This window comes from Coenobita brevimanus, chromosome 83, assembly GCF_032717465.1.
Source record: "Coenobita brevimanus isolate Jiangsu-jjx chromosome 83, ASM3271746v2, whole genome shotgun sequence".
NCBI lineage: Eukaryota > Metazoa > Arthropoda > Malacostraca > Decapoda > Coenobitidae > Coenobita > Coenobita brevimanus.
In genome coordinates, this window is record NC_137036.1 from 12,332,335 (window position 1) to 12,341,211 (window position 8,877).

An 8,877-nucleotide genomic window follows, 5' to 3' on the forward strand; every position below is an offset into this window, starting at 1 on the left:
CCTCCTCCTCCTCCTCTCCTCCTCCTCCTCCTCCTCCTCCTGAAAGGGAAGAAGGATTAGATTTTTCCTTTCTCCCCCAAGTCGATCCCCCTGTCTGCAAATACTCTTTCCATCTTATCTTGGCCTGAAATTGCAATCTCTCCATCTTGAAATCTGAAGTGTACAGAGAGATACTGTTTTAGCACTACACCATAATGCTAGTCATGAAGAAGTGTTATGGAGAGGAAATAGAACCGTAGTATTGTCTTATTCTGCTACTGCGCTCTGGGGAACACCGTAAGCTTTCTGATATCCCTAGTTCCGTACAAACAGAGCCAAAGCTTATACGAAGAAGTAGAATTTCAGAATAAGGCAGCACTAACCCCCACCCTCACAAAATTGGCACAACAGCTCCCTAAACTCTCCTCTCCTACAAAAGCACAATAAATCAACACAAAACATGAACAAAAAAACAGGAAAAAACAAACAATTCTGAGCGATATTTGGTGGTCAGATGCTGTGTTTATATTTTCTGTGTGGTTGTGAAGATAATTACATTCCCTCCCTGTCCTTCGCCCTAATGTGATGTGGATGATGACGTGATGAGGATAATGATGCGATATGGATAATTGCTTGATAGGATAATGACGGTATAGATAATGACGTGATGTGGATAATTACGATAGGAAAATGACATCAGACGGATCATATGGATAGTGACGTCATACGGATAAAAGCATAATACGGCTAATGACCTAACACGGGTAATGACGTAATACAGATGACATTACACTGATAACTACATAATGATGGTGATATTCTACGGATAATGACGTAACACAGATAACGTCGTCACATGGATAATGAACATACGGATATAAGGAAGTTTACTGACTGCTGCAAAGGACTTATAAAAAACTGTCATCAAAATTTCTTCCAAAGACTTTCACCTTCTTGTTTTCCACGTTTACAGGTAGCGTCAAATTTCAAGCCTGTCTTTAAATGCAGACAGCTTGTTCAGGATTTGTAATTATCTAAACCATACGCTAATTATTCAGTAAAAACTACAGCTGGAGTTTAAAATAGTTGAAGGGTTTTCTATGTATGCCTCACCACTTCCTGATAAATTTCTCCAGTGACACTTTTATTGCAAATTAACTCCTCCCTCGTGGGCTCATTTATTTATTTACTTGTTTGCTGATTTATCTTTATGTATCGTTTTTGTAAGGAAGAGGGAATCAAGGCCTAAATATCTCGTGCTGTGCTGTTAATACCACAGGGATGATTGGTGATGATTGTCCGAAAGTGTTGCTAAGTAATGAGATAGAGACAGAACACGCTGCAAAAGATATTCCTTCTAATAGCGGCTTCTGCTAAATATCATCCATTTTATCATGCATCCTGTAAGCACATCCATCCAATATTATCTGGCTCTATATTATCTGACTCTATATTATCTGACTCTGTATTATCTGACTATATTATCTGACTATACCATCTGAACCATCTGAATATACCATCTGTATATACCATCTGAACCATCTGAAAATACCATCTGAACCATCTGAATATACCGTCTGAACCATCTGAATATACCATCTGAACCATCTGAATATACCGTCTGAATCATCTGAATATAGCGTCTGAACCATCTGAATATACCATCTGAACCATCTGAATATACCATCTGAACCATCTGAATATACCATCTGAACCATCTGAATATACCATCTGAATATGCCATCTGAACCATCTGAATATACCTTCTGAACCATCTGAATATACCATCTGAATTTACCATCTGAACCATCTGAATATACCATCTGAATATACCATCTGAACCGTCTGAATATACCATCTGAATATACAATTTGAACCGTCTGAATATACCATCTGAATATACAATTTGAACCGTCTGAATATACCATCTGAATATACCATCTGAACCATCTGAATATACCATCTGAACCATCTGAATATACCATCTGAACCATCTGAATATACCTTCTGAACCATCTGAATATACCATCTGAACCGTCTGAATGTACCATCTGAATATACAATTTGAACCGTCTGAATATACCATCTGAACCGTCTGAATATACCATCTGAACCATCTGAATATACCATCTGAACCATCTGAATATACCATCTGAACCATCTGAATATACCGTCTGAACCATCTGAATATACCATCTGAACCATCTGAAAATACCATCTGAAAATACCATCTGAACCATCTGAATATACCATCTGAATATACCATCTGTATATACCATCTGGAAATACCATCTGAACCATCCGAATATACCTTCTGAACCATCTGAATATACCATCTGAACCAGCTGAATATACCACCTGAACCAGCTGAATATACCACCTGAACCAGCTGAATATACCACCTGAACCAGCTGAATATACCACCTGAACCAGCTGAATATACCACCTGAACCAGCTGAATATACCATCTGAACCAGCTGAATATACCACCTGAACCAGCTGAATATACCATCTGAACCATCTTGAAATACCATCCGAATGCTCTCTCTCTCTCTCTCTCTCTCTCTCTCTCTCTCTCTCTCTCTCTCTCTCTCTCTCTCTCTCTCTTACCTCCATAGATCTCTTCACAGACTCTTTAAACCAAAAACCTGCTAAGCCACTCTCGACAACCTTCTTCATTTCTCTGTTAAGTCTGTCTTGAAGGGGGGAGTGTACCTGTAGACCCAAGGCAAGATGGTGTGGAGTGAAGCATTCCTGAAGAGTGAGAGTATTATTATTATTATTATTATTATTATTATTATTATTATTATTATTATTGTTGTTGTTGTTGTTGTTGTTGTTGTTTTTATCATTATTATTATTGTTATTATTATTATTATTATTATTATTATTATTATTATTATTATTGTTGTTATTATTATTATTATTATTATTATTATTATTATTATTATTATTGTTATTATTATTATTATTATTATTATTATTAGCAGCAGCAGCAGCAGCATTATCTTTGTCATCATTATCAGTATCAGTTTCATCATAATCGTCATCAGCAACACATATAAGAAGAAGAAGAAGAAATATAATAATAATAGTAGTAGTAGTAGTAATAGTTGTAGCAGTAGCAGTAGTCTTGGTGGTGGTGGTGGTGGCGGTGGTAGTAGTAGTAATAGCAGTAGTAGTAGTAACAATAATAATTATAATAATAATAATAATAAAAATAATAATAATAATAATAATAATAATAATAATAATAATAATGATAATAATAATTAAGCATCGAAAACTTAGGCCTGGAGCTGTCAAGGCAAAGTATGGCTCGGTGTGCCTCTGTCAAGCCTTGCACACAGACTGGCCGTACAACCTCACTGTGGGTTGAAATGAGACTAAAACAAATTCGACTCCATATGACCATCACCTTTGACCTCTTGACCTTGCTGACCTAATCAGTTCATTGCCCCTTCATACTGTATCACTGACAAAAGTTTGGTAGGAATGCATCGAGGGGTTCAGGAGATATCGTGCCCACATCCATATGACCTTGACCTTTGACCTCGTGACCTTGTTGACCTAATTAGTTCATTGTCTCTTCATATGGTATCACTGACATAAGTTTGGTCTAAATCCGTCGAGGGGTTCAGGAGGTACCGTGTCCACAAGGATAAACTAAGTAAACCCCATATGACCTTAACCTTTGACCCCTTGACCTAGCTGAACTAATCAGTTCATCATCTCCTCACACTGCATCACTGACATAAGTTTGGTGGAAAACCGTCATTGGGTTCAGGAGATATCACGCCCACATGAGTTTTAAGGACGCACGAACCCACCCACGCACACACGCACGCACACATGCACGGACAGACCCACCACTTAATGCCTCCTCCACCATGGGCGGGCGGAGGCATAATAGTAATAATAATAATAATTATTATTATTATTATTATTATTATTATTATTATTATAATCCATCCATCCATCATCCACTCCCATGTTGTCCAATGAGGAACGTAGGAGCCCGGGGCTGGGCAAGTTGGTCCTGACATTTATGATAAGAGTGACCAGCCTCACTCATCCTTGAGTGGCATTAAGTGAGCAATAAACCCCAACCACCCCTTGGATATAAACCTACAAAGGCTCAATCCGATGGGAGAGCCTAAGTACCCACTAACCACCACGTGCCATACTTTGGTCATATGGTTACCACCCAGCGTAGTAAATGGTTTCCTGGCGTACAGCAAACCATTTGGCTTGTCACTCAGCGTAGAGTCACCCACAGGCAGAAGGAAGAGGAAAGAATGAAGGAAAGAAAGACAGAATATGGAGTGTAAAGTCACCTTTAAGCAGAAGGACGAGGAAAGAATGAAGGAAAGAAAGACAGAAGAGGAAGGAAGGAAAAGAGGAAAGGGCAGACACCTTAAGCAGCACTACATCGAGTGAGTGGATGGTGAGCGTCTCCACCCACCACCAACGTCCCTACCCACCACCAATACTAATAATAACATGAAAAAAGGAAGAACAAGTAGAAGAAGAAAGGGAGAAAGAAGAAAGATGAAAATAATAATAATAATAATAATAATAATAATAATATTGATAATGATAATAATAGCAGCAGTAGTAGTAGTAGTAGTTGTAGGCATGGAAGTATCAGTAGAAGTAGAAGTAGTAATAATAATAATAATGATAACGATAATAATAATAATGATCATACCTTAAGCAATCTAAGTGTAGGTGTTCCGTCCTTGGATGCATAGAACCGCTGGCTAATGTAATGGAAATAGTTATAGCCCAGTATAGCCACAACATCTCCCTTCAGGATTCGTCTGTCTCTCTCTTCCAGCCCACCAACCACAAGGAAATGATTAGCCAGACCCTGTGGGGGGAAAATGCACTCCTTTCACCTTAACTTGGCCGGGGGTTTCGTCCACTTGGCAGCTCATTTCACGTGTTCGCATAAAATCTCGTCTTTTTGCGGCTTGTTTCTCGTGTTGACATAAGTTTTTGTCCTTTTGCAGCTTATTTCACGTACATTAACAACCATTTTCGTCCTTAAGCAACTTATATCACGTGTTCGCATAAATTCTCGTCTTTTTGCGGTTGATTTCACGTCTTGGCATAAATTTTTGTCTTTTTTTGCAGCTTTTTTCACGTAGTTATGCTTCGATTTTCGTCCCTTTGCAATTAATTTCACGTACTTTGACCCAGATTTTCGTCCTTTTCCAGCTTATTTCACGTAGCTCTGTGGCAAAATCAGGCAATACTGTGTCCCTGGATAGTACAATAGCACTTCTTCATGACTAGCATCATATTCTAAGTTTAATCTCTAGTTACATGAGTGATTCAAGAATGGTAATTTTAGGCCAAGTTAGAGTAACGAGGACAGACTTAAATAACTGATATCCAGACGTATTTATTCCTCTTACTTTTCCTCTTACTCACCCTTACATACTAATTCCTCCTCTTACTCACCCTTACATACTGATTCCTCCTCTTACCCTCCCTCACATACTGATTCCTCCTCTTACTCACCCTAGTACACATATTCCTCTTACTCACCCTTACATACTGATTCCTCCTCTTACCCTCCCTCACATACTGATCCCTCCTCTTACTCACCCTAGTACACATATTCCTCTTACTCATCCTCACATTCTGATTCCTCCTCTTACCCTTACATACTGATTCTTCCTCTTACCCACCCTCACATACTGATTCCTCCTCTTACTCACCCTAGTATACAAATTCCTCTTACCCTCCCTCACATACTGATTCCTCTTCTTACTCACCCTTACATACTGAACTCTCCTCTTACTCCTCTTACTCACCCTTACATACTGATCCCTCCTCTTACTCCTCTTACTCACCCTTACATACTGATCCCTCCTCTTACTCACCCTCCTACTCACGCTCACATACTGATTCGTCCTCTTACCCTTACATACTAATTCCTCGTACTCACCCTTACATACTGATTCCTCCTCTTACCCTTACATACTGATCCCTTCTCTTACTCACCCTTACATACTGATCTCTCCTCTTACTCCTCTTACTCACCCTTACATACTGATTGCCAGAGCTCTTCATCGTATACTTAAAATATTCACCAACTCCAACCACAATCATTCCAGCATCATACAGCTCTCTGATGGTCTCCGGGCCGGGCAGCTGTCGACTCACTGTTAGGAAGGCGGTGAGGTTGGCACTGTACCCTGTAGTGATGATTATGACGTGGAGCCAGAGGAAGGAGACGAATATCTGGGGGTGAGAAGGGAGTTAGGACCGCTCTCTCTCTCTCTCTCTCTCTCTCTCTCTCTCTCTCTCTCTCTCTCTCTCTCTCTCTCTCTCTCAGGAAAATCACAATACCTCTTGTTTAGACGGAAGAGCTGTAGCTTGTTATAGCCCTCTCTCTCTCTCTCTCTCTCTCTCTCTCTCTCTCTCTCTCTCTCTCTCTCTCTCTCTCTCTCTCTCTCTCTCTCTCGTATAGGCATTAAAGTAGAGCAAAAAAAACCTGAAGATATATCCATATCATGTAACACCCATTGACCACTTGCGATTTTGGAACTACGAGGAAGCTGAAAATATTGACACTGATAATTTCTTAGTAAGGACATAAATCAAGCTGAAAATAGATATATATATATCGTGTGAAAAATAGCTTTGTCATATATTAAAGAACTTTTATCTATCTATCTATTGCCAGACGCCTTAGTCTCGCAAGGGGTGGCCACAAGCACATCGCCTCCACGTCTCCCTGACCCCCGCCATTTCACTGTCCTGCTCCCAGCTCACACCTCCCTCTCTCATACACCTTTCCACTCCATCCCTCCATTTCATCCTTGCCCTCCCCCTCCCTCTCCCCCCTCCACCTCACTGACATATACTCTCCTCGTCAGTCTCTCGCTCACCATCCTCTCCACATGGCCAGACCACAATAATATGCTTTGACTTTGCCGTAAACAAGGAATATATGATACCGAGACCGTTCTACTCCTCACTGTCTGAAAAATTGCTTATAGTTTTCCTTATCAACCCGGCGAGGCAGGATGGTATCATAATCGGGAATGCGACCAGTATCGTAGCGCTGTACTCGATGTGTGTGTGTGTGTGTGTGTGTGTGTGTGTGTGTGTGTGTGTGTGTGCTTTTAGGCTATTTCATGGATATGAATGAAACTTCCCAGGTGGGTTCGTCGGATTCCTGGAAAGGTTTTGCACTATATCCAACTTCTCAACCATGATTTTCAGGGGGGTCAGCCCCCCTAGCTACTCTGAAAATTCTCAGTAATAATGAAAGGATGGCAGACGTGACTTTGATGTTGTAGTGTTTGTTGTACAACGGAGTCTCATCCGTAATGTGATATTGGCGAGCGTGATCCAGCTAGTGATTTTGGGGGGGTCAGACCCCCTCCCAAAAATAAAAATGACCAGAAATAAAGGAAAGTCGGCACTTGGATTTCAACGAAACTCCTCAGGTCAGTTTGGCTGGTTACTTGACAATGTCCTCCACTACATAAAATATTCCACAATTATTTATAGGGGGGTCATCCCCCGAGAAAATATATATATATATATATATATATATATATATATATATATATATATATATATATATATATATATATATATATATATATATATATATATATATATATATATATATATATATAAAATAAGGAAAGTATGGCGGATACGACATTCATAATACACGTTGCAAAACGGAGTCTCCTCTGTAATGCAATGTTTGAGGGGATGTCAGCCCCCCTCCCGGTAATAAAATCGATCTGAAGTGGCGAATGTGCTTCGATACAACTTCCCGGGTAATTCATTTGGTTACAGGGAAGGTTTTTCAGTGTATACAATATTCCGTCCCTGAGTTTTAAGGGGGTCAGACTCCCTCACTTAATTAAAATTTTTCAGAAATATTGAAAGGAGGCCAGACATGACTTTGATATCTTACAAGTTGTACAGTACACTCACATCCGTAATGCGATATTTGGAGAGCATAACCCCCCCCCCCAATAATTCATGGAGGGGTCCCTCCCAAAAGTAAAAGCCATTAGAAATAGGGGAAAATGGGCACATGGATTTCAGCGGAACCGGCATATATATATATATATACCGCAGATTTAGATATGTAGTTTCCAAGTTTTCTCTGAATCCACAAGAAAAACAGAACTGCACATCGACATCTGGGCAGCAAGACACCCTCCCAGGATTCTCGTGGTGGCCAGGCTCCTACCAAAAATTTTTAAAAATTGGATGAAAAGATAAGAGATAGATTTGAGTGAAACTTCCATGTGGGTTGTGTTGGTTACTCTGAAGGCCTTCCACTACGTACAGTTTTCCAGCCATTATTCTTAAGGGGTCAGCCCACTCACCAAATTAAAATATCACAGAAACAGTGAATGGAGGGCGATAAGGCTTTATCTTAGTCACTGTTGTACAATAGACTCTCGTCCATAAAGCGACATAAAATAATTTAAAATTATCATAAATAGGGGAAAGATTTGAAAGAAATTTGGGAAGGCGGTGGCTGAATCGGTACAGAGGCGGCCTGCAGTCCTAATGGACCCAGGTTCGAATCCTGGCTGGGACAGTTTAAGGATTTTAATTTCATAAAAGGCAGACTTTACTGATCTACCGGGAGACCCACCGACATGTAGAAATACCCTTGCTAATACCAGTACACTAGTCCTGTATGAGACAGCCCTAGCATGTGTGGACGGTGGGTGTTAGGGCCGAAGTGGTGACATGTGGAGATGTGTGGTATGTAGGAGGATTACTGGGCCTTGGGGATAGGTCCTGAAGCCTTTGCCCAGTATAGAACACATTAAAAAAAAAAAAAAAAGTGAGTTCCTTTATTTACTGCGAAAGTCTTCCACTTCATTCTTGTATGCAGTT